This window comes from Pristiophorus japonicus, chromosome 14 (genome assembly GCF_044704955.1).
Source record: "Pristiophorus japonicus isolate sPriJap1 chromosome 14, sPriJap1.hap1, whole genome shotgun sequence".
Lineage (NCBI taxonomy): Eukaryota > Metazoa > Chordata > Chondrichthyes > Pristiophoridae > Pristiophorus > Pristiophorus japonicus.
In genome coordinates, this window is record NC_091990.1 from 131,597,505 (window position 1) to 131,603,504 (window position 6,000).

A 6,000-nucleotide genomic window follows, 5' to 3' on the forward strand; every position below is an offset into this window, starting at 1 on the left:
AGCACCATCACCTCCAAGTTCCCTTCCATCCTGACTTGGAAATATATTCCCATTCCTTCAGCGTCGCTGGGTCAAAATTCTGGAACTCCTTCCCTAACAGCACTATGGGAGTACCTTCACCACACGGACTGCAGTGGTTTAAGAAGATGGCTCACCACTTTCTCAAGGGCAATTAGAGATGGGCAGTAAATGCCAGCTTTGCCAGTGACGTCCACATCCCAGGAATGAATAAATAAAAAAATATATAATTTTGCCTTTTAATCTGATTTTCCAATGAACGAAGTTTCTTTAACCTTTCTTGATGGCTCAACCTGGAATAATCTGTGTCCTTTCCTAATACCTTCTATTGCCTTTATGTATTTTTGTAAGAATGGTGAATACATCTACTATATATATGATTTCAATAACGTTTTGCAGGTTACTGGGTATTTTTCTTGGATGCATAATGCTGTGATGACATTTTTAACATGACTCTTCACTTTTAGCAATATACCTGTCACTTTGTAATCAATATGTATTTTTAGAATCCATGGGGGAGAACCGAGGGTCGTTTTCACTTCCTGTTATCGCACCCTGGGGGGGGCGCAAATGACTTTTTGCTCGGGCATGGCACCGCTAACGACTCCTAAATTCCGCGGGAGTTTTGCGGTGGTGATAACCGGTAGCACCCTACTCTGATGTGCCAGCGATGACAACGTCATCACCATGCGCAGCGCCCCATTTTCGCCCCAGAACTAAAACTGGCCCGTGTTCCCTGAAGCTGTGACGGGCGATGACAGCGACAGCTTTAGGGGACATGAACGGGGCAGCAGGAGGCTCGCGGAGCTATGAATGTGGGGTCCATGCCCCGATCTGGCAGCCTGGCACTCCTCTTGAGTGCCGGGCTGGTGGTTCAGGTAGGATTCCGCAGAGTTGGCAGTTCGGACTCTCCCCTTTAACGAAGGGGGGAGTCCCTCCCACGTGGTAGCGCTACATGGCCCAGCCCGTAGTGCTGTGGCCCGCTCCTTCTGCTCCGCCCCACTCATGCCCCAGGGAGGAAGTGGAGAGCGTTATTTTGCGCCCCGCTTCCTTTCATGGGCGGAAACCCCAGTTTCAAAAGCGGAGCAGGACTTCCGCAAAACGTTCCGTCTCGTGGATGATACTGCCCCCAAATGGGTCGCAACGTAATTTTTCCCCTAATATGTATTATTTCAAATTTTTCTATATTGAACTTGTAACGATTGTTCCTCCCTGTTCGTTTTAAATGTTATCCCTTTTAAACATTCTATTTTCCCACACAACTTGGAATTGCCTGCATTTCAATCAATACTTTGCAATACCTCTATTAAAGTGGATGCTAACTGTCCGAAGTAAATTTCAAAATCCTTCTTGTGCCAGAAAATATTTGTCTTTATCTAGCACCTTATCATGTCTCTGAGAAACCTCCTAAAGCAGCTCACTCATCCAAAAGTCCTGATAATTATAAAGTTGTGCAAGGAATACATTTAAAAATGTACTTCAACCCCTTATTGATTTCTGAAGTGCAATTGCTATTCTTATGATGGTGTAATTTTGGCTAATCCAGACTGTTGGGTATCAAAGCAAAGAGACTTTTAAATGTTTGCTAGATGACGGTGTCACCTAGACTTTAACATTCCATTTTGCAAGGTGTGATGGTGTAGTTTAAAGGTCTGACTGTGACATGGGGAAATTCTCGAGATTAAATCATTGCACAGTTGCTCATGTCATTAGTTTTGACTGGAGAATTTGAGGAACACATTACCCTTTATAACGTTGCATCATAATATTTTTCAAAAGGCTGCTTCATCCAAAAGTCCTGACAATTAGAAAGTTGCGTAAGGAATACATTTAAAAATGTACTTTAACCCCTTATCAATTCATTCTCTACTTTTTATGACTTGTACTTCCAGTATCTTGTGTATTTCTGCTTATTTGTATTACTCAACCTGAAAATAAATCTGTCCCGAACACATTAATCTGATGATATGGTACTTACCACTTTCTCAAGAAGACAGGAGACATCAGTGGGCAAGGCTGTAGGTTTCCATTCAGTTTCCTATAAAAATTGCCTTCCTGCTCAAAGTACAACACAAAAATGTTGCAAGAAAGTCCAACTTGTCACACCTGGATCTGGAATGACTGCCCAAGTGTAAGGCTCTGAAATCCTGGGATTGATAGCTTAATAGTACCAACGGAATGAAGTTCACCACACCAATTGGGACTTAATCGAATTTTGTCCTGTGATCTTCCTTCATTGCTGCACAGCTGCTCTGTGACTATGGCAAGTGCAGATTATAAATTCCATGAAATTGAAGTGATGGAAGGAGGAAGAAAAAGTGCACTTTGTGCAGATATCTATTAGTTATATGTGGCTGTAACATCACAAGCCTGCTACATATGTAAAACTGAAGTGACAATCAGAGGTCAAAAACGTACATAGTACAATATTCAGAAAATTGGTTTATGGGTGCTCCCGCTTTTTAAAAAAAATACAAGAATACAAGCCAGAAAAAGAGGAGAATGAATAGCTAGTCTTGTACAGGTTGTGCAAATAACACATGTGGCAAAAAATCTTGAATGTGACCGGTGGTTTTACTAAAGATTTGTACACGTTTATTAAGGTAAGGCACAACGTGGGTTTAAGAAGGGCTGGCAGAATGGCACAATAGGGGGGAGATTTTGATTACTTTTAGTGCATAACCATTCCTACTGGAAATTTTGTGATTTGAGTCATTTTCTATTGCAAGAGAGCTTCCTTTAAACCCACTGAACAGGAAGTTTAGAGCCAAAGAAATGTACAGCATAGAAGGAGGCTAATTGGCCCAACATCTCTGAGCTAGCTCTTTAATGGAACAGTCCAAACTAATCTCACTGCTCTGCATTCTCCACATAGCCCTGTAACTTCCTTTAAATAAAAAAGCGTTGCTGCACCTAGTTAGCAGGTGTCCATCTAAAATGAACTGAAGGGAAGGATAATGAAGCTGTCGCCTTTCTGTGTAATGGAGTTTTCCAGACTTCAACTAGCCACATTTACATGAATGCAATAAATTACCACTCTCCCGCCCTCCCCCCACTCCCCTCCCTGTCACTTTGGGAAAACTAGCGATTCAGTGAAATAGGACAACCCTGTCATGGTCAATAACAACAATTTATTTAGCACCTCTAATATAAAAATGAAATCCCAGGTTGTTTCATAAACAGGTGTAATGAAAAACGGACAATGAATCAGGAAGGAAGCGATTAGGAGGGTTGAACAAAAGCTAGGTTCAAGAGATGGGGTTTGAGGGGCATTTAAAAAGGTGAGGAGAAAGGTTGAGAGATTTAGAAAGGGAATTCCAAGAAGTATTTATGATTAGTGCAAGCATCTAGTGGCTCAAATGTACCCCTACAGAATTAAAGTCGCTAACTCTTTTTAGACAGATCTATTTTCATTCATCGGCTTATTTCTATTGTCAACTAATTTTCAATTCAACTCACGAATTTCCTCAGTTATTCTATGTGTTTTTAACTTTTTTTAGAAGCCTCACTTAAAGAGCTTTCTCAAAAGCCTGCTCAAAATTGAGTTAAATTATATCCAATGGATAGCCTCTGCCCACTAATTTAATTACTTCCTGAAAGATTTTCAGTAGTTTTGTGAGGTAATGGCCCCAAATTTGGTGAAAGCTTAGGCCTGTTTGTTTTTCGGGGGTCCCCGGTTGGTTCGTGAGTTTTTGCCGCCCACTACCGCTGGGGCCAGTCGGGCGCGATTTTCATTGCGCTTTTGTCGGTGGTAGCGGGAGCAGCAGGCAACGGGAGTTGGCGGACAGGAACGGGCGATAGGTGCAGGCCTCTTGACTCGAAACATCAGAGGCTGTGCACCACCCATGCGCAAGATTTGAAAAATTTGTTTTGTAGTTTCTTTTGGCCGATGACATCACTTTTCCCGTGATTGGGGCTGAGGGCTCAGCTGCTCATGTGCATAAAAGCTCGTTACTCACTTGCACCTGACCGTTCCAGTGGGGTCTGATTTATAGAGAGAGTCAAGATATTCATCAGACATCCATCTTACAAAGCTCTCATGAGTGGAAGAAAAGCTGGCAAGAAGTCTAATGGAGGGAGGCCCAGAGCTCCCTGGTTTACTGATGATGAGCTGGAGGCACTTGTCTCGGAGGTGGAGCGCCGCTATAAAGCCCTGCCCCTGGGATGGTCGTGGCAAGCTAGCTCCGCCCCAATATAAACGCATTTGGTGGGAGATTGGCGAGGCCGTGTCCGCAGTGGGCATCATGGTTCGTGATGGAGACCAGTGCAGGAACGATGTAGTTGCGTCAGCAAGAGTAAGTAAACATCTTATTGTTGCACTCCCGTACTACTCAAAGTATATGTGGTCGTTTGTGTGTGTGTGTGTGTGTGTGTGTATGTGTTGCATGTGTAAACCGGTTCAAGGTTACAACTTTTATTTCTGCAGAAAAAAAGAATAGCCAACGCATCAAAGCAGTGTGACACGGGAGGGGACCCACCAGATGTCATCGAGGTGACTAACATAAAGGAGCGTGCCTTGACGTTGGTGGGTGGCCACCCCCGTGCCACCACACATGGTGGTGCCGATCCCGTGCTAGAACATGGTAAGTTTAAATGAGTCACTGGTCTGTCATGCAAGATCTTGTAACGTGATGTAAAATGCATTTTAATGTACTATGTGTCGGCCATTTAGGGTGGGGTGATGTAGCGTTGGTAGTCCTTGAAATAAGAATGTGAAACGTTATGGTACTCGTGTCAGCATGACCGGCCCCTCCCCCCCAGCTAAACGCTTAAATGTTGTTCTGTACTTGCATATGTTGAATCAGACAACAGTGACCTATGCACCCAATCTACCTCTGGCACACAAAGTCAGTGTGTAACACCAACACCATCCACCTCGACGACGTCAGGAGCCCAAAACACCAGCTCCTTCTGCATCCGCCCGCCCTCCAAGATCCCCCATATGCACTGCATTCAGTTCCGCCACCCAGAGGGACAAAGACCAGGAGGAAGAGGAGGAGGGAGAAGGCACAGTGTTTGTACCACTTGAGGTTGAGGAGGTGGAAGAGGAGGACTCCACCCTCCTGACGTGTGCGACCTGTGCGGCCAATATCTGTCTCGTGGTCCGAGTTTTTGTGCTTCAAGTCGGAGGAAGCGGGATCAAGTGTTGGGAGGCACAGAAGCTGTGCCGGTAAGGCCACCAAGCAGCATCCTCTCAGGATGATGCATCAAGCAGATGACGATGCAAGACGGGTGGCAGCAATGCAGGAAATGGTGCAGCTGTCCAAGACGAGCGTCGATCTAGGTCGAGATCTGTTGCAGGCCATGGCTGCAATAGCTGCCAGCATCGCCACCTTTGCAGAATAGCATACTTGCCAGTATGTCGTGGCTGATCAGTGCGGTGGAACGAAACAGAGACTCTGTAGATGCCATGTGCCAATCTAGGCTGTTGGGCCATGTCATGGCACCCCCAATGCCATACCAGTGACGCCGACAGAACCCGAGGAGCCGGAGATGCCAGCATCTTCCATCTCACCACCTCCATTCTCTCCACGACGAACATGACAGCAGCACTCCGGGTGGCCGTGGGGATGGCCGAACCATGAAGAGGGCAATGGGCGTCACATCGGGGGGGTGGGCGGGGGGGGGAAAGAGAGGTGGTGGGAGTGGATTGAGGATTGGGTGTGTTGGTCCTGGTGGTGATAAATCTTGTTCATGTTGCTGGTGTTTTAGATGGTTCCTTTTGATTGTGACTTTACTGCTTTTTGAAATAATGTAAAAGATTTGGTTTCACATCTTTGACTGTTCTGACACTTTTGAATACTGTACAATTCAATACAGAAACATTTTTGAACAACTCTTGGTCAGTGTTTCACTTTTAGATAATGTGGGACTCGTGCTGAGAGACAGACAAATCTCCTTCAAATTTACTGTTCTCTGAGCAATATCTTGCTGCCCACATATGATGCTACTCTTTAAAGGGTCCTGACATCACGTAATTTA